The sequence below is a fragment of the Lygodium microphyllum genome, chromosome 1 (genome assembly GCF_053477565.2).
Source record: "Lygodium microphyllum isolate KBCC chromosome 1, Lygodium_microphyllum_v1.1.10, whole genome shotgun sequence".
Taxonomy (NCBI): domain Eukaryota; kingdom Viridiplantae; phylum Streptophyta; class Polypodiopsida; order Schizaeales; family Lygodiaceae; genus Lygodium; species Lygodium microphyllum.
Window position 1 is genome coordinate 132,358,249 of NC_141135.1, and position 25,282 is coordinate 132,383,530.

Sequence of the window (25,282 nt, forward strand, 5' to 3'; positions counted from 1 at the left end):
CCATGGATTATAGCATGTGTGCGGATTTCCTGAGGAACTTCGACAAGAGCAGGAACTGTGGCACTGTCACAATAAGGACAGGGGAGCAGGAAAGAAGAATCGAAGTGCCCCTCAATGCAACAATCATAGAAAAGGCCCTGGGGCTTGTGCCCAAGAAAGAGAGATGGCCAAGACGAGATGTTTACGCCATGCTAGGGGTAAAGAAAGAAGCGGTGTAGACCGTGGATGGAATCAGCTTGGCTGACATCCCAGACCTAGCAGTGAAATTACAAGCAAAGATGATCCATACCCTCTTCTCGGGCCAACGGTACAATGCATTGATGAACAGGATCAGGGTCCCATTGTTGGAAAGCATAGCACCAGGAGTCCCTGAAGAGATAGACTGGAATGGGTTCGTACAGAAAACCATTCAGAGTTCAGCTGCCCTCCTCACCCCGGCGGAAGCACCGGCAGGAGGAGAATCCCCTACCTCAACCGCGCGCTCCGCAAGGAAGAAACCGGCGTCAAAGGCAGCTATAATCAGCTATGGGGGTATCCTGACAGCCATCATAGACGAAGCAATAAAGGATGAGGGCGTCATGGAGGAGCAAGCTACGCATCAAAGCCCACCTCACCACGAAGGAGGGGAATCAAGCGAAAGAACAATAAGTGACAAGGGAGAGCAGGAGGTGCCGCCTACACGAGCGAGCAAACCCGAAGAGCAAAACAAAAGTGACAGGAGACAGAAGGAGAAGAAAGAGAAATTAAGTAAGGAAGAACGGGCTGACATCAAAAGGGCTCAAAGAGAGTCTCGAAGGGCTGAGGAAGAAAGGAGGAGGAAAGAGGAGAAGGAGCTTGCAAGGATAAGAGAGGAGTCGAAGAAGGCAGAAGAGGATAGGAAAAGAAGGGCGGGAGAAGAAGCCGAAGAGCAACGACTGAAGGAATTGGCCGAATTGGTGGAAGCTACACGAAGATCTGTGGAAGAGACCCATGGGGGCAGAGAACTCGAACCCGTAAGCCCCCGCCATAAAGTCGAAGACAGTGCAAGTGTGGAAGCAGCTCCAGTGGTCGTGGGCTAGGGCAAGTCCCTCCTACATCCACTTCCTTCCTCCTTTGTGCCGACAACGGCTGAAACTACGACTACAACCACCGCATAACCCACGCCTCTCCTCAACATGGCACAGCTCATGACCATGGTGCAGATGCTAGTGAGCAAGGTGGCCGAAATCATGCCTAAAACTAGATTGAAAAGGCCCACTACCGCAGATGCAGAGTCACGACAGGACACTAAACGACAAAGGTTGGAGGCATCGACCACCACGCCCCATACTCCCATGCCTGCCGACACTGACTATGACGCATATGTGGCCGAGCTACTGACACAACTGGACAAGGCAAAAGAAGAGAAGAAGGTGGCCTTGCTGGAGCTAGAGAAAGAAAAGGAGACGTCAGTGGCCCTCATGCTAGAAGTCTCAAGGCAGGAAGCCGACAGACAGAGAGAAATAAAGGCCCTGCAGGACCAGCTAGCAGAAAAAACGAAGGAAGCCCAAAACAATGAAAGCCGCCTTAGACAAAGGCTGAAGGACGAGGAGCAAAGCCTGGTGGCGGAACAAAAGAACCTAAAGCTACTGATGTAGCAATATAGTGATCTACAACAAAGGGTCGTCCAAGTGGAAATGCTCTACCAAGGGGTTCAGGAAGGTGAAGCCACTGTTCCACAAGAACATGCCATGGAGCCCCAGTCGTGGTGGGAGCTAGAAAGACAGAACATGTTAATAAGAGAAATCGAATTCCTCAAGAGTGAAGGGCCAGGAGTCTCAGCAGCAGCTGAAGCAAAAGGGCTACAGGATGAAGTGCAAAAATTGCAAGATGCACTGGAGACCTCCCAGGAAGACGTAGAAGCCCTCATGGCCATGGCCTTCAATAAAAAAAGGCTATTCCTCGCTGAAATCCAAAGCCAAGAGCAGCTGGTGTAGGAAAAATCAGAAATCCTGGCCGAGGTGCACCAGAGGCTCAGCATTGTCAATCAAGCAAGAGGAATTGTTGAAGAACAGCTAGCTCTGAAATTAAGAGAAAGAAACCAGTTATGGTTTTTATCAAATGAGCAACAACAGGTAGTAACCACCCTGGCGAGCCAACTGGAGGAACAAAGGAAAAGGATGGAGGAGAGAGCCATGGAGTGGGAAAGGAAAAACTTTGACAGGGTAAGGGACTTAACCGAACGCCTGGCGGTGGCAGAATGCGAAAGAATGCTTGCCGAAGCTAGGGTTGAGGCTATAGAAATAACCACTAAGACCCAGCGACAGGCCTTCCTCAACACGGTGCTCCACGTGACGCAAGATGAGGGCGATGATCTAGTGGAAAAGGTAAAAAGAAAGTTGGAGCTAACCACCTGAGCTCTAAGATACGGTCTTCAAGAGCGGGAGCTTCCAACAAGTACATGAATCACCAAAGAGCAACAATTCTACTACCTACACTGTACGGGCCTTTCCACTGCTGAGCTCAAGGAGTTAGTTTTCAGGAGTAGGAGCAGCCACCACCACCACCACCAATCATTCCCCCTATGGTTGAGCGAAATGTCAAAGAGGGTCTGGATTTCGAGCAAGATGATGAGGAAGAGCCGCAAAGGATGCCGAGTCCGCCTCAACCCGAGATCCCACAGGAGGAACCTACAGATGCCGATCTACACGAACATATAGTTGCAGCAAGGAGAAGGAGACAAGAGTTAGCTGAGGAGGCCCAACACCGACCATGCACACTTCCACGACAACTCCCTGAGGAGCCCATGCCACTAAGGAATGATACAAATCCTGTAGATTGGCCCCAGGAGTTGGTCATCTGGCGTCAGTGAGAGTTACATAAGAGGCCGTTCGAGCTTTCATTTACTTTCCCACGCTCTCTGGACCAGGCCCTGCCTCTAGGAGTCGTAGCCAAGATCAAGGATCTGGCTAACGAACTTGCAAACAAATGGATGGAAGAAAGAAGCATGATAATGACTAGGTGGAGACAAGAGCCACAAGACTACTAGGAAGACAAGGTCAATCTGGTTCCCAAAACCGTCCAAGGCTATGAGGCATAGCCGAAATGGCGAAGGAGGATTTGGGACACCAATTTTGATGCATGGACCGCATTTTGTAGTTCACTCCCCGAAGAGCGTAACGATCCCATATACATGCCCTACCCCCGTAGGCATGGAGTGGACTATGATAGAGATTTACATGGGGATTTTAACTTCCCGAAAATATATAATGTAAATGCTAGGAGCCCTGAGGAGTGCTTAGTGTTTAGGGTAGAAGACATACTTCCCTCCATAAATCGTTTTCTTGTAGACTTTTCTTCCTGCCCTGATCCAGCATTTTTGACCACTTGTAATTACCTCCGACTTATCAAATTCTTGCTACTCCAGAAACCTGTAGTAGGGAAAGCCCATCTCCCCCCACTCTTTTTTGATATTAACCTAGGAATAGATAGTAGAGCCATGACTAGGTTGATGATGCGTGCTACTCTCCTCCCTACCTTTTGTTTAGAGCTCTTAGAAAATATGAGTGGCACCCACTTTGCAAGGTGTAATCACCCCTTCTTGTCCACCACTCCTCTAAGATCTAAAGCCGGTATTAAAGAGTACCTACAAAGTCGTGCATTCTTATCACAATGCCTGCGACCACCCCGTGACTAAATCGGTGCCATATACCTTGCCAAATGTACTCTCTCCCATTCTCCAAAAAAAGAAAAAGAAGCTGAAAGCTGAATTCACTACTAAACAGGTTGACAGGGAGGACACTTCACATGTGCTTGCAGTCTTCCTTCACTATTATTGTGCACCACACTCACTGCATCTAGAGTCCTCTCTAGCCCCTCCCCCACTTCACACTTGGGGCACATCAAGGGCAGGACTTCCAAACCTATCACCCTAAGTTTTGCACCGCACCTCCAATGCCGCACGAACTGGGTCCTCAAGTGTGGGACATTACCAAGGGCTTGCCCAAGGTTAGACCCATCTCCCAGTTCCACTGGCACAGGCTCCATGCACTACACAGTGAGACAGACACACCCTTAGGAAGTGCACAACTTTTCTTGCAGGTTATGTTCGTGTTTCAAGAATTGGCTGCTTGGCTGAAGAAGATCATCTACTACATCCTCCAATGACAAGGAATTTTTCAATGAGTCGGACACTCCTCTAAGATCTAAAGCCGGTATTAAAGAGTACCTACAAAGTCGTGCATTCTTATCACAATGCCTGCGACCGCCCCGTGACTAAATCGGTGCCATATACCTTGCCAAATGTACTCTCTCCCATTCTCCAAAAAAAAAAAAAGAAGCTGAAAGCCGAATTCACTACTAAACAGGTTGACAGGGAGGACACTTCACATGTGCTTGCAGTCTTCCTTCACTATTATTGTGCACCACACTCACTGCATCTAGAGTCCTCTCTAGCCCCTCCCCCACTTCACACTTGGGGCACATCAAGGGCATGACTTCCAAACCTATCACCCTAAGTTTTGCACCGCACCTCCAATGCTGCACGAACTGGGTCCTCAAGTGTGGGACATTACCAAGGGCTTGCCCAAGGTTAGACCCATCTCCCAGTTCCACTGGCATAGGCTCCATGCACTACACAGTGAGACAGACACACCCCCTAGGAAGTGCACAAATTTTCTTGCAGGTTATGTTCGTGTTTCAAGAATTGGCTGCTTGGCTGAAGAAGATCATCTACTACATCCTCCAATGACAAGGAATTTTTCAATGAGTCGGACATGACTCCATTACTGCAACTTCAGGAGCTTCGCTGGGAAGGTTTAAACGGCTCAACAGATTTCATGTTGCCAATCATCCGCCTATTGATGGCTACCATGACTGAACCAAATCAAGCAGAAGGAAAACCCAGTAATGGATCTGCCATTGGCATAGATCTTGGAACCTCATCGTCCACAATGATCCATGCCCAACGCCTCAAGATCTACGGATCGCTTATTGATTCCACAAGCCTGAAGACCTTCAACTCAAAACTGAAGACCCTCTACTCAAAGACAAGGATTTTCAGCCAAGGCCACGGCTTTTCAAGGCAAACAGTGTTTGGGGGGTTTCTCCATAATAAATCCCTCCAATACCATCCTCCTAAGGAATTGCTTATTGCTTCAAGCGTTTCGAATACTCAAAAGACGACCGGCTACATAAGGGGCGCCATAACAATGTGAAGGATGCCGAGTATCTTCATGGAGCCTAAAGCACGCCGGAATCTCTCCTGGTCATTGTCATCAAACTCCATCACCTCTCATTCACAAGCATCAGTGTCATCTACCCACCAATTCCACCTAGCAATCGCATCATCTATCCCACTACTTCCCACCACAGTGCCATGGGACTGACACTTGGCTAGGAGGGGGGTAATGTTTACCGCAGCACAGAGGAGCGCGAAACGGAAAAAAGAGGAAAAAAAAGGAAAAGGTGCCTTAACTAGCAACTAGACCTTGGAAAAAATTAAATGCATGGGCACGATCCTCAAGAAGGCTTAGAGTCGCCCAAGGAGAGTAAAAGAATAAAAAGCGCACCATTAAGTGCGAAAACACTTCCAAAACCTTGTAAGAGAGCACCAGGCTCAGTCCTGTGCAAATTGTATGCATTATTTGGGGATAGGATAGACTAGAACGGTGGGAAATGAGAAAATGGGCCTAGGCTAATGGCCGGCCATGTAAAAAAGGGGGATGACCGCCCATGAAAAATAAGGCATGTATATAAAGTTGAAAAGTGAATGGGAAGCTCATTCTTGTGTGTAGCCAAAGCTCATTCTTCTTCTTCTCTTGTTTCTTGCCTTCTTGCTTGTGCTTGAGAGAGGGATTGAGAGAGTGTGAGGGAGTGAGGCAGTGATTGTGTGAGAGTGAGGGATCTTGGAGAAGAAGCTCTCCATCTTCTCTCTTCATCTTCTCCTCCTCTCTTCTCTTCTCTTGTCTCGCATGTGGTTATGGAGGATGAAGCTCATGGGAGAGGGATTGAGGTTGCTTGAGCTTGCCTCAAGGATCGTGGAGCTACCGATGTGCAAGAAAGAGGAGGGTACTCAATCAAGCATCAAGGTAAGCTCACTACACTCGTAAGGTAGGCATTGCGCATCGGCTATGTGAGAGGTAGCCATGGCCGCTCGGTTCGAAACACTTGAGCAATAAGTGGTCCGTAGGTCTCAAGGTAGAGCTCAAAGCTCCCCTCCACTCTTCATGTTTACGTCACATCCATACGATACGAGGGTAGAAAACATATTTTTGGCAACATTAAGAAAATTGGTGCTAAAGAAAAGTCCAAAAAAAAGAGGATCAACCTATTCAATCCCATCTTGATGCAGCCGCTTGTCAGTTGCTCTATCGGTTGGTTTTCTATTTTTATGCCTTTTGTTTGACATTGCAGTGTGTAGTTTATGGGGACCCATATAAACTATATTTGAATATTTCGAGTATTTTTTGCACTTGAGAAACCTCAAGCTACTTGTTGATTTGCCCAAGGCTTGTAAAACATGGGTGGATATCACTAACAAAGAGTCCACTATGTATGGGGAGAATATGATTGGTCTCTCACCATTTGAGATTGAGACATGCCCTTGGTGGATTGACGTGCCCTCGCCCCATGTATTGCCAAGTGAGAAAGCTAAGTTTGAGGAATGGCAAAAATCAAAGGGAAAGGGTGCAAGTGGTTGCTGTCTGAGTCAAGGTAAAGTGGCTTCTACAACTGTCTCCTCTCTTTCCTTAAGCTTTACTTTTCTAACAAAGAAGTGGTTTTGAAGGTAAAGTGGCTTCCACAACTGTCTCCTCTCTTTCCTTAAGCTTTACTTTTCTAACAAAGAAGTGGTTTTGAAGGTAAAGTGGCTTCCACAACTGTCTCCTCTCTTTCCTTAAGCTTTACTTTTCTAACAAAGAAGTGGTTTTGAAGGTGATCAAATAAGGGGCAAGGAAGCGCAAAAGGGGTGAGCTGCTCAAAGAGGCAAGCAAGCTCAAATTAGTGAGACATAGAGTACATGTGACTTTTACTTATTTCACTTTGCATATTCATGTCCCATGCAACTTAGAGAAGGCTAGCTCTCTATGTTGGATATTTTATATACCTTCCTTGTAAAATAAAGATTTATGTTTCTTTGTTTGTTTTGTTTTAGATCATGAAATTTTTGTTGATGATAATTCACCACCACTCGATATTGGTATGCATGGTAGCTTTCATAGTGGTATGCTTCCTTTTATGGATATACGCAAGTCGATTGTTTTGTATGTTATGCTTATTTTTCATTCATTATACTTGCCATGATTGTTTTATATGTTATGCTTGTTTTGTATTTAGGTACATCCTCACATCCTAGACCATCATCCCAAAAAGAATATGTGCCACTCTTGTCCATACAAGGGGGGGCTTCTTTGGATTGCTCTATCTTTTCATTCGGATGTGGAGATTATATTTCTATGGGTAAGGATTTTACATCCTCTATTAGAAATGAAGATTATGCAAAGATCCATACATTTTTTTCTAAAATCAATAAATTGGGGGTGGAGTATAAGAAAAAGAAAAAGACGGTGGCATGGGCTACTAACTTTGTGCTCTTGGATCATCCCATGGACTCTATGCATGGACGAGACGGTGTTCCATTGTGGAACAAGGTGGTAGAGGATCATATTCGGCATGGACTTGGAGTGCAGCAGCTTGTTTGGCAGATTCAAGATGGGTTGTTTGTCTTGCCTCCATTTCAGGTGATTCTTTGAGTCAAAAATATGTAAATAGGATTGTTAGGTAATTGTCAATGTTTAAATGTATTTCTTTCTATCACGGGACTCTCCCTCGTGGGTGGAGAAATATGCCCCGCGGTGTGAGCTGGAGATTGTGCGTAGATTCATAGTTGAGGACTTAGACTTCATGGATGAGGTTACGCTTGAGGGTATTTCCGTAGAGGTATTTGACATGGTTATTGTACACTTAGTGTTCTTGGTGTTCCTCAATGGTGACTTGGAAGAGGATGTTTATATGGATCAGGTCCCAGAGGATATGTATACCCTAAATTTCAACATTATATATGCAAGCTGAAAAAAGCATTGTATGGGCTAAAGCAGGCTCCGAGAGCCTGGCATGCAAGGATTAGTAAATACTTGTGAAGTTTGGGATTCACAATTTTCAAGCTAATCACAGTCTATTCACAAAAAATATAGATAGAGGCTTGTTAGTGCTTCTTATTTGTGTGGATGATTTGATAATCACAAGTGATGATGACTTTGGGATACAAAATGTTATGAGAATGCTGAAATTTGAATTTGATATGAAGGACTTAGGTGAGCTGAAGTACTTATTGGGTATTGAGGTAATCAAGGCTGAAAATGGTTTATGGGTGATGCAGAAACACTATGCCATGGAAATGTTGAAGAAATATGGCATGACTAAATATAAACCGCTTGATACACCTCTTGATCAAAATGTCAAGTTGGACATTAGCATTGGAGCTGGAATTGATGATGTGACTATGTATAGGTAGATGGTTGGAAGCTTGATCTAGATAACCATCACCAAGCCTAATTTGAGTTATGATGTTGGGCTCATAAGTCAGTTCATGCAAAATCCTAGAAAGCCACATTTGAATGTTGTTAGATGGATTATGAGATATGTAAAGTCCATCGTAGATTATGGGATGTTCTATGAGAAATATAAGGCCATGAAACTAGTTGGATACACGGATGCAGATTGGGCAGGATGCTCATATGATCACAGGTCTACAAGTGGTTATGCCTTTGGCTTTGGAAGTGGAATGATTAGATGGAGCAGCAAGAAGCAACCAACAGTTGCATTGTTGGAGTGCCAAGAGAGACACCAAGAAAAAAGGGTTTCTACTACAAGAAAATCTATCTTGTAACATCAACAAGATTTTTTTTCATTCTTTAGAGAACCACAACAAGGAAAATAGCATCACTAGTAAGAAATCTTCACACTGCATCATAGAAACAATTCTCCCACGACTTTATCTTCAAAAAAATTCTTCATTCTCTTCATTTTCTTCATAGAATTCAACTAACAAAGAGAACACAAAAGAAACACCACTTTGAATGGAAATAAAATCACATAGTGTTCATCTTCATTGTCTTCGTAGTTTTCTCTCTCAGTCTCTCATAGAAAGATACATTGTTTTGCATAGAAGTGGCTATCTCTTGCATATGATCTCTCTTCAAAATAGTACACTCTCACTACAATTCTCAATAATCACTCACAATAATCCTTCTTAGGTCGTGGATACACCTCCCGAAAGGTGTGTCAGATGCAAAGAGGCACCAGAGACATCATAGCTTGAATAAGGCTTCCATTCATCCTTTTCTAAGACAAGAACACTTCCCAAATCATCCCTTCATCCAACATAACACTCAGCAAAAACAAACATCTCAGACCACAGAACAATAGGACAATAGAATATCATAACTATCGAAGCTACACAACCTTACAAAAGATCAACAAAGACCATAAAAACCACAAAAACCAAACCAAACCAATTCAATCTTTCATAAACCTTTTAACACAACCTCAACCATCTCTTAAAACATCCATTCAACCATCTCAACTACCAAAACAGAAACAAAACAGAGACCTTACAGAACCAAACAAAGAGAATCATAGAACCCTTTAAAACAACATATCCTCATCAAAAACCAACATAAACCCTTCAAACATACTCAAACCATTCCAAACACTTCAAAGTATCTTCAAATTCAAACAAACAATCACCAAAAACAACCATTCAACAACAAAAACAACAAAAAATCAACCCAAAAAACAAATCATTTCCACACTCAACATATCTCCATACTTAGAAAGGAAGCGTCCTCATCGCGACCTCAGACAGAAAAGGAGAATAAAGGCTCTAATATCTGCTAAAAAGAATCTTTAATCCATCACAAGTCACCAACTACTATCACTTTCCCAACATATTAGCTTCATCGAACCTGCATCAAAAATACATATGAAAGGAAAACCAATAATACCAAGAACCATTCCAACATCACAAAAACAAAATAACTCAAACTACTAAAGGATATAAATTTTAGGCATTCAAGTCTTCAAGTACAACCATGTGTTAACTAATATCATCAATATTCACATCTTCATCTTCATTAGCTCCACACGATCAAAAATAAAAAAACACATCACCCAACATAAAAAATACCCATATACAAATATAGTCTAAATGGCATGGATCCCCAAAAATTAGAGAGCAACAAGAAGTTTCCATTAAGAAAAAGATGATACAATCATGAAAAGATCCACTGCTAAGTAGGGTAAAGATATTTCTTCTTAAACTACATACTAAGCTTGAGGCACTCCAAAGCTTTACTCTCATCAACAAAATGTTGAGGTACATTATGAAGGAATTGTAAACAACACATCCTTTCCAGTAAGATAATGAACCTGGTAGGGAAGGCCTCTGCAAAGTAGTACAGAACATCAATTTGAGCAACAGTCACATCCACATTTGGATTGATGATCAATGGGGGGATACTCTTCCAAGCATTCAGATTTGGCTGCTGATGCGTGAAAGAAAGATACCAACAAAAATGAGCTGCAAGACAGATAGTGGTATCCTCAGAAATAACATGCATTTTGGAAAAATGAATATAAGAGTTCAAACATGCTGCAAGCATATCCTAGGACCCTGGAATAAGAGGCCAATTAAATACTAGTCATTTCACAGAATTATGCAACGTTCATTGTCTTCGACGAAGAATGTTATGATCATAGCTAGGTGTATCCAACACTGACTAGGGAGGAAGGTTAATATAATCGGAGGGAAAAGGTAATGGAATAAGAGGAGAACATTGTAATGAAGGATAAGACAAGTCATAGAATGAGGGAAAATGAAGAGATAAGAAAGGTGGAAAAGATGGAGAATGCATCAAAAAGGTTTGAAGGGAATTTGTTGAAAAAACAGAAGGAATAGAAGGAGCAGTAGGTGGAGGTTCAGAAGGGGTAGGAGATATCGTGGGATCGATAATGAAAGGACAAATGATCACCAATAAAGCTTAACAACTGAGTTTGGAATGGCTGGATATCGGATTTATGAAATACACTCCTGAGGCAACGAGGTTCCAAAAGTATCAATTTCCAAAGGTGGATGCCAGGCATGTCCTTTACACCAAGATGTCTGCTCATGATAAGTCTTCAGACTCTCTACTAGTAGAAGCTCAACTGAATGCACATACATAACAACTTGTAAGATCACATCCTCCATATAAACATTCAAGTCCTCCTCATCAGGGATTTGCAAATGGCCTATAAGATACATGAAAGATAACAACTAGACCTCATGGGAAACCAGCTCATCCACAAATCTATCAAATACTGCTCTCAGTAAGTCTACAGACCACGGATTTGATCACCCATCCTCTGGAGGTTCCAAATCCACATTGCTCAAAGAAATATACAAGGAAAACCTCTGTTGATTATATTTTATCCAAAAGGATGGAGGAGGAGACACCAATTCAGTATAACTGATAAAATCTTGTTGTATGCAATCGATACACTACTAAAGGCGGTCCACTTAGCAAAAAACCCATCACACAGTTTAGCTTTATGTTGCAAGTGATCAAGTTCCTCTTTGGAAGACAAAATAGAAGATACAAGAGCTAAAGGAGGAATAGAAAGAACATCCACCTTTTAGTAAAGTTCTTCAATAAGTTTCTTTTGGGATTCTATAGTTTCCTGAGAGTGCTGCAACTGACCCTCACTAGTATCAAGTTTACTAGCCAAAGTGACTATTTCCTCAAGGGCAGAATTTTTCTTAAGCGTCACAGATGCATTATCCTCCTCGAATTTAGAAACCTTAAATTCTAGCTCTTGAATGGTTTCCTTCTGTGAGTCCATTAAGGCTGTGGAAACAGTCATTTGTTTATGGATATCACTGAGTGTAGCCCTTTCTGAAGACAGATCCTCCAGTGCCTTACTCAACTGACTGGTTAAGAAATCCAACTTGTCTTCCATGGAAGTATAAACACATGTGTACAATGTCTAAAGATAAGAAGTAAGGGAGGTTTCCAGAGTAGACTGGACATTCGAAACCATCTAGGGAAGCATGGGTCTAGATAATATGGTTTGTAAATATGAAGGGATCTATGAATCTAGCTGTCCTTCCCTTTGTGCTGCAAATAAATTGGTACAGGAGAGGAATGAAGGAAGGGCACTGCTAGAAATAGCAAGAGAAGATGCGTGTACAGGGGAATTTAGTACAAGAGGACTGGAAGGACCCTTTGTACGAAGGCGTTTTTGTCAGAAAAAAACAATAGGGGACTCTTCATATTCTAAATTAGGTTGCATGGAAGGAGAAGAAGGTACTGAAGGTGGAGACTGGATTAGCAAAGGAGCATGATTAGGCACTGGTACACCACCAGGAGGAGGTGCAAAGGTGATAATGCGTTGTAAGAAGGTACCATAGGAGACATTACTAAGTTGACCCTTCCATACTCGTTGAAAATGTTGATCCATTTTGGATAGTAGAAAGCCTACCCAATTGAACTTAGCACCCTCTAGAATCTTCACAGAAGCTATGAACAGTTCCTTGGATAGATACTTAGATGCAAGTTTGCCTCATCCTGGAGGAACTAACATAACTGCTTCCATACTGGAGAAGAGATATGGGCAACACATACCCCTGAACTGTTAATAAGCTGGTTGAGAAGCAAGGGGGTAGAAGTTTCCTTCTTCACAAGCATGACAATCTCTTCAACAGTAAGCAATTGGTTACCGATGGGCACAAATGAAATAGAAATGGGCAAGCACATTGCTTCATTTATATTAGTTGTAGATAAACAGAAAGCGCGGTTATAAACCAGACCAAATTGGCTTTTATAAGAAGCCAAGAAGGAGTAACAAAGCTTCTCATCCATAGGCGGCAATGTGAGGGCAACAAATGGTTTGAGGCCTGCAGGTCAGATGCAATCTGCCTCTAAAAGGAGGGAATAATCATGGACTACGAGGGGAACATGTTGTACCACGATTGGAGGGGCAGAAGAAGGTGCCATTCAGACTATATAAAAAACCCACACGCACACACACAAAACCAAGAATAAAAAGACAAAACCTGCAAAACCCACAAACAAAACCACCATTGAGACCATCGACATGAGAAATATTTATGACAAGACTGAATGGACTGGACCAGACCACCCGAAGAAAACTACAGCCTACAGAAAATTCGACATGACCTACGCACATATGTGATCGAAAGCTTCATGATATGCATAATAATCAAGCACCCTAATCCCTGTAGACAAGCACACAAAAGAAAACAAGTGTCACGCATACCTAACCTAGACACAGACTCAAAAAGTCATGACTGAATCAACAACTCTAACAAAAAATATAAAGAACACCAATCAAACCAAGGTCATACTAATAATTCCAAATCTCGCGTAATGTTCAATGTCCTACAGTGCGGTGAAGTGGGTGGGTGAAACTGATGACTCATTTTTTTTAGATGATCAATTAAGCACAGTTCATTGTTAATTTAATTTGTTAATACATGATGAGTCGAAAACGTATCCCAACCCCTCTCAGACTGGACACCACTTAACTGGACTGGGTCTCTACTGATACAATTCATTTTTATAATTATATGATGTGTGGCACTTGAGTACGTGCATGTGTGACTTACGGGGGTTCATTTGAATTACAATTTAAATGTGTCTGTAACGTGTATGCATGTACACTTGTGAATGGTTTTTAATTTATAAAAAGTAAGTGGGTTATAGTGCAAATGTGCACATGCAACTGTGGGGTTCCTTTTACAATTAATGTCTAGTTCATTTTATTTACAATTTTACGATGTGGATTTTGTTAATTTGGTGTGTGCAACAATCAATTGATTTTTGTTACAATTAGATGTGTGTTATGGTGCAACGTGAGAGAGGGAAAAAGAGAAAAAAACCTAGTGATGTGTGGGTCTATTTGCAAATTCTGATACCACATCCTCAAAGATGGAATGCGCAATCCACGACAATCCACAAAAAACTAACACAAGGTCGACTAATAATAGTCATCCTGCACAACGGAAACCAACTAACACCTTGACCAAACCAAAAATGATACACATGACCAAAATAAATGAAAAGATGGATGCTTTGGATTTTGTTTTGTATGTTTTGATTTGTTTTTTTTTCTTTGTTTTTATTTTCTTTTCGCATACCATCATGGTATAGTATGGAGATGTTTTGTTTGGTTTGGTTTTTTTTTTCATGGAAAGAAATTGGGAAAGTATGATGGGATGGTTGTGTGTTTTTGTTTGATTTGTTTTGGTTTTTTTTTAATTTGTTTGATTTGTTTTTTTTTTCAAAGAAAACCAAGAAACATATTTTTGCCACCATGAAGGTTGAAAACCATTTTGTTTTTTATTTTTGGAAAATTTTCGATTATGTTTTTGAATTTTCAAAGGATTTTCCATGGATAAGTACATTTTCACAAGATTTTCCCATATAAGAATTGTCCCAAAAAATATGTTGAATTTTTCCATTCCAAAAATTTATCCAAAATGTAAAAGTATATGAATGTGATTTGGTGGATTTTTTTTCTAATTCTTATATATTTTTGAAATTTTTATGAATATTCATCATTTTATGAATAATTTTGGCCAATTTTGATCTTTTAGAAATTATTTAATGGCATTTTTCATCATTTGTAACTTTTTAGAAATTTTTTACAAAATTTTCAACATTTTTAATGTTTTTTTATGGATTTTACAATTTGGAAGGGATTTTCGGGATTAAAAAATAAAAACCCGGGTATACATGTGTGAATAATAGCGACCTCACACATCCATGAATGAGTCCAACGTGTGTCCTTGTGCGTCACTACTTGTGAAGACCACAGACACACCAACCACGCAAGAAAAATGACGCACAGCAGTGCGCGAATAGCCGCTACAAACCCGCAAGCGTGTCCACGCGCACGAACAGTTACTAGGCCACGCATGGAAAACCACGCATAATCTCGCACGAAACCATGCACAAAGCCATGCGAACACGTAGTAATAGTTGGAATGGAGATGCGGGTGGGGGGGGCATAAGAGAGGGGGTGCGCGAGGGAAAGGGGGGCTAATAGGGGTGGGGGGAAATGGGGCCTAATAGGGGGTGGGGGTTAGTGGGTGGAGGGTGGGCGAGTAGGGGGTAGTTGGGGCACGGGGGGGTAGGAAAGGGGGGAAAGGGGTAAGGAAAGGGAGGGGTAGGGGTAGGGGAGGCAATGGTGGGCGGCGGGCAAGGCTAGTGGGGGGGTAGGAAAGGGGTTAGGAAAGGGAGGGGTAGGGTGTTGAGATATTTGCAATCACACCTACTTCAGTCCCTTTGTGAGAAGCATTGAGGGCTCAGGATGAGAATCCCATATGCACAGTAGGAGAAAGTACCACCACTCAATTCCTATAAAGCATTGTACTTGCACTCTTTTTCTAATGTAATGATAGTACTCTTTTCTTTCCAATAAAGTGTCATGTCACTGTCAATACACAATATTGTGCTTATGAGTCCAAATCTCAATATTGGAACCTAATTCACTTGTGTAACAATTTGTCCTTGTCAAGTTCAATGTCTTCATGAGTTTCTTTTTCCTCTTTCAACCTCCATAGCTTCCACATCTGCCATGCTTTAGATCCTGCGTATTTTAATTTGGGGGGGGGGGGGGGGGGGGGGGGGGGGGGCAAGTAGCAGGATGAGGACAGTGCGGGCAGCGTGGGCAACGACGCAACCAATGGCAATGGCAGTGACGCAAGGTGAGCGACGGGCGTGTGGCGGGTGGGAGACAGCGGCCGGCAACGATGGCGACAGTGGCAGCAGGCAGTGCAGGCACTGCACGACAAAAGGCGGGGCCAATGAGGAGGGAGGAGAGGAGGAGTTGATATTAGGAGGAGGAGGGAGAGTAGTGGGGAGAGGGGGGGAAGGTAGAGAGGGAGGAGTAAGAGAAGAAGAAGAAGAAGAAGAAGAAGAAGAAGAAGGAGGAGGAGGAGGAGGAGGAGGAGGAGGAGGAGAAGGTGAGGAGAGAGAGAGAGAAGAACCGAGGCTGGGAAGAAAGGAGGTAGTTGGAGGTGGGTCATGGGAATCGCGAGGGAAGGGGGGTGGGTGGTTTTTTTTTGTTTTTTACAAATTATTAAAGGGTTGTTTTATTGGTTTTTTTAAATGAAGAAAATCAAGTTTTAAAAAAAGAAAACCATTAAAAGGGTGGTGTGCCCTTGTCTCGCGTGTGCGTGTGGGGGCGAGGGTAAAAAAAATTGCATCGACCAGATCAAACGGGGCCAAGATGGCAGCGGGGGAGTTGCAAGCGCAATGAGGGCGTCTCAAGACGCGTGAAAGTAATAACACATGCGTTCACGTGCGAGGCGAGGCGCGCGGCAATATGACGAAACAAATAAAAATTAATAGCATGCAAACCGTGCATCGAAACGAAATTTTGAAAAAAGAAAAATTGTGCTAGAAAATGAAGAGAAGATGTAAAATTAGGGCATTCACATGGAAAAAATACGAAAAACGAGCCCAAAAATACGTATGGGGATTAATATCAAAAAATTCGCTCATCAAAACACAGGGCAAAGAGAAAGAAAAATATGCAAAATAACGTGCCCGACAAACCTATCATGTCAAAGCACAGTTTTGACCGAGATAGGATGCATTCACATGGGAAAAACCCAAAAAAAAAATAAAAATTAATACATGAATAATCGAGTATCGAAACGAAGGGCCATAAAAAGAAAAAATGACCAAGGGAAGGGGATGCATAGGGCTATCACATCAAATCTCATTTATGGAGGAATGAGGAGGGGTTCGCATGCAAAAAACACAAAAAAGGCACTCGAAAACACATTGAAAATTTAATACCTAAACATCCAATGGGCGAAATCGGGTGTAGAAAAAAGAAAAAATAGGGGAAAAGGTTGACTAGATACGATTGTCCAATTGAACTAGAATTCCTGTGAAAATAGGACATGTTCACGTGGAAAAATGTAAAAAAATACGCACGAAAATGTCCCGAGAACCTGCAAAAATTAATAGCTGAGGAACCCTGCATCGAAATGATGGGCAATAAAAAGGAAAAATGCCAAGGGAAATGTATAGGATAGGGCTATCATGTCATATTGTTTCTCTAAAGTAGAAATGATGCGTTCACATGGAAACACGTCTAATTGACGACAAAGGGTTCAAAAATTAATAACTCAAGAACCGTCTGGTAGAACATGGGTTGGTAAAAATAAAAAATGGTTATTTCATAGGGATGAAGAGGGTTGTAAGGTTGGATTGGAGTTCTGATGAATGTAGGGTGCATTCAGATTGAAGAAAAACGACAAAACAAGGGATAAAGGGAAATAGAGAAGGAATGGCCCCAAAGGTGGGTTGAAAGTGGACATGTGGGTGGGGAAGAGACCCCATCGGGGTAAATCAAGTCATGGAATAGATGCATGATAAAATTGAGACATATGCAAGGGGGTATGCATCATAGACGCGTAGGGATATATCCCCACACTTAAAACCTGAACGGGCAGGGTTGGATGTATCAACACAACCTAAGACTCGTCAACCACTTGGACTCTAATGTCCTCACAATTAACACTTAACATACACTTGCAATCATAAGGATAGGGTTAGAAAAACTTGGCCCGTTTCGGATATGGTCGAAGGAAAAGTCACTGCTACTACAGAAGGGTTGGAGTTGCTACAAGAGGCACCACAGCTCGCTCCAAGTGCTTAGCCACCATGGCAAGGACCATGCAACAACACCCAGGAAGGTAGCTAGTTGATAAGTCTCTTCGAGGTAGGTGTCATTGATGAAGGATAGTCACTTAGCTCATAGGCACTCAAATGGAATTAGAGAATAGTCGCTCACCCCATAGCTTACATCACTCAAGGTAATATTGATGGAAACCCAAATCTCACACCCTGTTTAGGAATCTACAAAGGGGATGGTGCAAAAGGAGTATGCCAGGGTGCACAATTGATGGTGCATTAGTGCGTCCAACCTTGTCTGGCATAGGTGTAAGCAAGAAGGCTAGGGAGCCTTGTTGTGCAGTGTACAGAATAGGGTGACATGTTCTATGATGATAGCAGAGACCCATCTCATGGGTGCATAGGGAAAGGAAAACATACATTGCGCCAAGTGTCATAATGTCCCTCAGTCTCACCTCTCGATGATTGTTGAGGACACACCAATCACACTCAATCCCCCCTCTATCTCACTCTCTGTTGATAGATATAGGAGGGCAACCCGTTCCTAAAATCCATTGATGTTATTCTCACAGTCACTTGTGCAGAGGTTGTATGCCTTGTCTGCATTTGATGGTACAACTATGCATCCCACCCTGTGCCAGCATATGGTGCAAGAAGGAAGGCGAGGGAGCCTTATAGTGCAGTGCACAGGAATAGATCATGCTTTGTGCATTGAGAGGCCCAACCCATGCATGGTACACTCCATTCCACATAGCTCACCTCTCATTTGAATTGAAGGGAAAGGATTGGTCACTTACCCCACCCTCTATCTCACGCTCTACTAATAAATACATAGGGCAGCCCAGACTCACATCCCCATCTAGTTAGGATGAAAGCTCACATCACTCAAGGGGTCGTCAATGACGATCGCTGTGTCTGTTGCTAGAATTAGAGAGTTGATGACAGGCATACCCAAGGAGGTAGCCCATATATCTGGCACTGTAGATTTTCTGGAGATCATGTCGTCTGTGTTACGGAATCACATGCTTTGCAAGGAGTACAAAGGCAGCACACTAAGGGAGGTGGCTTTGGAATTTCTTCTAGAAAAGTGTTTGTTGAGGATTCAGCTATCCTAGACTACAAGGTATTACCACCTTGTCCACAGCCAGCTTCCTGTCCAATGCTGTTTCAGAATGAGACTTGCTATGACAGGGAATTACTTCCTTTTCTCCCATTACAGTTTTTTAAAAATCTTTTGTTTCTTTTCTTTTACCCTACTCTCGAGGGTGTTTCCACATTTTCTCGAAGAATAGGTTGGCATGACAGAGACCTAAGTCATTTTCTCCCATGATCGATATATTTTTATTATTTTTCTTTTTTTTCTAAATTGCCTTTGAGTGGCAAATGACATGGATACCATGTATCAGAACCATCCTCGCCACCTCTATTGCATTAAACGAAAAGAAAGCCAAGGGAAGGGATAAGGTGGCTGCGAGGGGCTATCAGGATGAAACCATATCATCAGGATTAGCAAGAGGATTATCAAGAGCATTAGGTAAAGGCATCTCGACCATTGTTCAAATAATAATGAAGCTATTGACAGTGATTGTCAAGATCCTTGGGGGGGTAATACTTCTTGAGGTGATAGCCATTAATAATAAGGAAGGGATCATCTGAAGCATCAACTATTTGGACTTGGACTCAGACATTTGGATTGATGGCAAGTACCTTATAAGGGCCCATCCATCATTGTTGAAGCTTGCTAAGAAACTTACCAAATCAGGAATCATAAGCAAGAACTAAGTCACCTTCCTTGAACTCCTTCTGTTGGATGAAGCTGTCATGATAGACCTTTCAGCGAGCTTTTGTTGCTTCCATGCAATGTAGGGCCATCCTGCAAATCTCATCAAGACACTCCAAGTGTAAGAGACAATGTTGCAAGGACTTGGCATCTCCCAAGAATTCATTAATAGCCACGCATAGAGAGGGTAGCTCGATTTCAACAGGAAAGATGGCTTCTGTACCATACACCAGCTGGAAGGGTGTATGTCCTGTAGTTATCTTATGGGAGGTTCTATCCACCTAGAGGGCCTATGTAAGTTGATCATCCCAATCACGGTGATGTGCGATAATCGCCCTTGTCAAGTCGAGCAGAGGATACGATTAGTGACTTCAACTTGGCCATTGGCTCAGTGTTAATAGGGGGTGGACTTGCGATAACGGATCTTATATAGTTATGTCAATTCTTCCATGATTTTATTAAGTGGGTACCTTTGTCTCAATGACAAGCTCTAGGGGATTGCCAAAATGTGTGATGATATTCTCGTACAGGAACGAGGCCACGCTATTACCATCATCCCGCTTCAGAGCTTTAGCTTCACACCACTTGGTGACATAATCTGTATATACCAGGATGTATATGTTCTACTTCCATTTGGTGGGGGGGATCAATTGGACCTATGAAGTCGATGTCCCTCTTCTTGAACGGCTTCAAGGGAAAGATAGGTTGCAATGGCATAGCATTGGTCTTGGTGGGTTTTCCCATTCATTGACAAGCATCACATCACTTGCAATAATCATAGGCATCCTTATGGAGGGTCGGCCACTAGTATTTTGCAAGCAGAGCCTTCCTTGCTGTGGCTTCTCTTGCAAAGTGGCCTTTATATGGCTCTTCATGGCAAGCCTTTAGAATAATCCCAATCTCATCCCTGCAACACATTGTCTGAGTATTTCATCTTTACCTTTCTTATACAATGCACTACCTAACAAGGTGTAGGGGACTCATTCTAACAGAAGATTCTTCCTTTCCCGGCTAGAGATGCTAAGAGGATATTATTGGGTTGCCAATAGGTTGGCAATGTCTGCATACCAAGGGGTGATAGTTTTGACTAGAAACAAAGAACCATCATGAAGCTTTGGATCATCATACTCCTCTTCTGCATTCTGCAGGATACGTGATAGATGATCAGCCAGAACATGGGAATGACCAGGTTTGGTGATTACCTCGAAGTCAAACTATTGGAATAGAAGGAGCCATCTCATCATTCTTCCCTTCACATTTTCTTTGTTCTTCAGGAAGGATAGGGCCTCACGATCCACATAAAATTTGAAGTGAGATGATAGCAGGTAGTGTCAAAACTTCTCTAGGGCAAACACCATAGCTAAACATTCCAGCTCTGTCACTATATAGACCTTATTATTTTTTAGTATACTAACGCACTAAATGCATTGCCGGTCCATGCTAGGGTTGATTTGAGACCTGCAAGAGAGCTTAAATTGGTTGATGGGGATTAATCCCTTATTTGGAGCACCCATATCTAGAGTAAAGATATCATCAGGGGAAGCTTATCTAGTGGAGCAAATGATACAAAGTGATTGAGCGCAAAGACGGTACGTTTGTGTGGAAGATCAAAGTTTTCTGCCATCACTATTACCAAATTGTGACAAGCATCCCTATTGAGTTAATGAAGAAGGTGGGATGGAGCCGTCAATTCATCCTCTAAATATGTTGAATTTTGACTATCATAAATACGAATAGGGGAGTTCTTGATTGCTGGCTATGTAAACCCATTGTGGATGTACACGTTATACTTTGATGGAGCGTCCAGGGGCCCTCATAAAAAAGGGAGTGTTGGAGTAGTATCTAAGATTCCTGACAAAATTAGCTGTTTATCTCGGGGTAGGATTTACTAACAATATGGCAGAGTATAAAGCCTTGATTATGGGACTGTTGAATATTGCCAAGAAATGTGGTATTCAATGATTGTTAGTAAAAGGGGATTCCCAATTGATCGTAAATCAACTAAATGAGACATACACAGTTTGAAATCCCATCCTTTGCATGTATCATCGAACTGCTATAATCCTACTTGATGACTTTGAGAGCATATCTCTTCAGCTCATTCCATGTTCTTGGAATCACTTTGTGGATTCATTAGCCAATTTTTCTTATGAGGAGGACCTCTTCTTCAATTGTGATCCTAGTCTAGATGTTGTTATTGATAATGAAACAGGACCTGGTCTCTTGTGGGGAGTTTTATTAGACCACACGTTATATGGTAGGCGATGGTTGATATGGGTAATGCGAAGAGTAGCCGAGACCCATCTACCACTATTTTCTTGGACCCATAGGTTGGTTGGACGATATGTTATGCATACCCCTCTTGCTATATATGCAGGAGGGATTGGTCACAACTTGAAGCATTTAGTTTAGGGCTGAGTGTCCTATTTTTCCCCTTGGAATAGAGCGTATTTTCGTATATATGAGATAGTTTACTTGATTTCTTAAGGCCAAGAGGGCCAGTTAGGTTTGTAGTGTCATGTTTGATTTCTTTAGGCCAAGAGGGCCCTATGTCTGTTTGGTGTAGGTGCGTTTAATAGTTTGTTGTTTTAGTGATTGCATCATACAAGTTGACAAAGTTGCTAGAGGGAGCTTTTGCTACGGAGGAGCTTCTTGTGGCCATTCCAAGTGGTTTCGTTCCCTTTCCGAGTCTTTTTTCCTTAAGCAAATAATGATACATGTGTATGTAAGGGTGCTTTCTTCTTATTTGTTGGGGACCAGCAATCAAGGCATGAAGTCCTAGGTTTAGGTTTGGTATGTCTGGGGGAGGTCTGAGTAGTTATTACCTCTTGTACCAACATTGACAGGCACTGAAAGACTTGTTTTTAGATGGGAGTTCTAGTGACCCTGTTCTATTGATCTACTAGGCGGCTGTTCTAGGAGGTCCTGTTAGAGTGGGGCAGTTAGAGAAGCCTACTAAAAATAACCAAAATGAAAAAAACCTAAATATCTAAAGGAAAATCTATGAATATACGGAGGTGTGTAAAAAGGGGTTCTAACCCCTATAAAAATAGAGAAGAAAGAACAATCTTTGAGCAATTGTTTATCGCCTTGCGAAGGCCTAATAGATTCCTAGGGATGAGACAAGACCCGGGGCTGATGTCTTGTCTTTCCTTAGGGTGGCAACTAGCTGAAAAGCAAAGAAAATAAAAGAAGGTTGGAGCGAAAATAAAAGTGAGCGTTAGAAATGATTAAGTGTTGCCTCGTGAGGGCTTGGTAGGTTCTTGGGTACCGAGACAAGACCTGAGGCCGATGCCTTTTTCTCCTTGGGTCAGTATGCTCAACTCCCTCCTTTTTACACGCCCAAGTATGGAAAATCCAGGGCTACAAGGAAAATGTACCAAAAAACAATAATACTTTTTTATCAGGCTATAGGAGTCCTCACCTAGTAGGAGCTCCTAGTTTAGTTGTCCTTTGTTAAGGTAGGTAGTTCAGACCACCACTTAGGATGACCTCTTTGATAGTTCTTTTTAGCTTGGCCATGTTAGAGCAATCGGCTAGTGACTAGTTTTGGGCTTTCTGTCAGATTATGCTAGGCCTACTCCTCGTGGATTTCATGCCTTGGTTTTGTCAGGGGTAGTGTGAGAGCTGTGATGTGTTTTGTTGTGTATCTATTTTGTATCGGCTTGATGCTCTTTGTGGTTGTGTTTATGTGCAGATCTATTTGTGGGATTCGATGGGCTGAGTCACCCTATCCCATGGTCACCAATGACAGAGCTGATTTTTGACTCCAAGAAGTGCTTAGAAATAGCCAACAAATATGAATTTCGAGGGGAAAATAGACTTCATCAAAGGTAGCAACTACAATCAGTGTGATTTTAAGCGGCAAAGCCCTAAAAGTGCTTTGAAGACCCACAGAGTGAGAGTTGGGGAATTTTTATAAAATTTTCAACTATTTTATGAGACTCTAGGAAGTGCGCTATAGTGGGGGACTTCGAGATGGAGACCAAAGAATTTTCAGAAGTCGATTTGGACACTGGGATGTAGGAGGAGTGCCAAAAATTGGCCAACCATTTGAGAATTAGAGGGGTGTGACCCTTGGGGGTCCCTTGGGCCCCCAGAAATTGACGATTGTGGGGGAGGGGCATTTTTTCAGCATGCACGTGGAGATGAAGCTACCATGAAATCAGCGACGAGTTCTTGAGAGGGGGGGAGGGAGGCTTGGTCACTTCAATACAAACCCCCAAATTGGGGGGGAGGGAGGCTTGGTCACTTCAATACAAATCCCCAAATTGATTACATCAATGATCTACATTCTTCCTTTGCTCTCTATCACTTGGCTTCACGCGTGAGATGGCTACCTGAATGGTCTACAAGAAATCTAGTCTTTCTCTCTCCTCCATCTCTCTCCCCTTAAGGGACAGTTCATGCACAAGAAGAAGAATGACGACCGATTGAAGGATGATTGCCGGCATGAACCGGATTACTACAAGATCAAGAGGGGTCTGAGGGGAGATGTTCAGTATTGAAGATTTGATGTTGGTCGGTCCATTGGCAACCCGAAAAAATAATCAAAAAACCCACAACACGCAAGTAAACAGTATGTGCTATTTTTACCAAGGAAATTGCTTCTCGTTGATGTTTGATGGTGGGCTGAAATGGAATTCATACGGAACCAAAAAAAAAAATGGAGCTTGTTTGCATTATGATTGAGGGCCATGCATTAAAAAGATGTAGGTCCATAATGATAAATAGTCATAATAATTAAATTATAGCCCGAAAAGTGCCTTTTTACTATAAAAATGAAGGTTCTATTAGTTTTGGGTGGGAAAAGAGATGCACATGGGATAAAATTTTGAGAAAAAACATATTTCAGCTGTCGTAATCAGTCACTAATCATAAATAAAAAATAAATCTATTTTTATGCACAAATAAATAGAGAAAAATAGCTAAAATGGAGAAAAAATAGGATTTTCACGTTATAAAAATCTAGAAAATTATGATTCGTGATTGTGTCTATATAACAAAGCTGAGGGATGAAGGTTGGCTTTAGTTTGGCTTTGTTTATGTGTTATAGTTCATGGGTTTTTTCATTTTATACGAAAAATACATACAAAATAAAACCCTACACCTATGTAACGCAGCATAACCTAAATGTTAAAGGAAAAGGGTGAGGTTAAGCGATTAAGAGGGCTGATAGGGTTTTGAATATTTGAAACATTTGATTGTGCATTACACTTAGAATTGCAATATTTCAGTTTAAGAGGCTAGTAGCATGAGGAATCGGTGCTAATCTCCATACATCGAAGCATACGTTGAGTGAAAATCATGAAAGGGCTATTTTTTCCACATCACAAAATGTTGATTTGACAAATATTGTTTGTGCACTAGGATCATATGCACTATGCATGCCGCATGACATGGTATCAGTCCTGGATTGCATAGCAATTGTCTTCCTGGACATGACTTATACGTGGAGTGGAAAGGAGCCTTTGTTGTAGGGCAATTGTATGCTTTCCTTGGGACTATTAGTTGAGGATCTATATATTCCTAGATCTTACAAAACAAGAAAAGAGTGGAGTGTGTGTGTTATTTTTTATATGTTGAGCCGACACATCTTGGGGCCAATCCCTGAGGTGTAGGAGAGTCACAGTGGAGCCGCAGCAATCAGCCAAGAGGAGTTTCCTGATGTTTGTCTTACAAGGCACTATGCCTATATGTTATGGGATCTCCCTCTGAGGAGAAGGGAAGGTAAACGTTGGACTGCATTTCAGCTATAAATGCATAACTAAGTCTATCTAGTGTACATCGGTGTATTAGAGACACTCCTGGCCTGTGAGGCCGTGTGGTGGGG

The 25,282-nt window shown here is 42.3% G+C and overlaps 1 pseudogene; it reads left to right on the forward strand.

The window, feature by feature from the left end:
* Positions 1–6,509: 6,509 nt before the first annotated feature.
* On the forward strand, positions 6,510–8,028 carry LOC148041697 (uncharacterized; annotated as a pseudogene).
* The last annotated feature ends 17,254 nt before the right edge of the window (positions 8,029–25,282 follow it).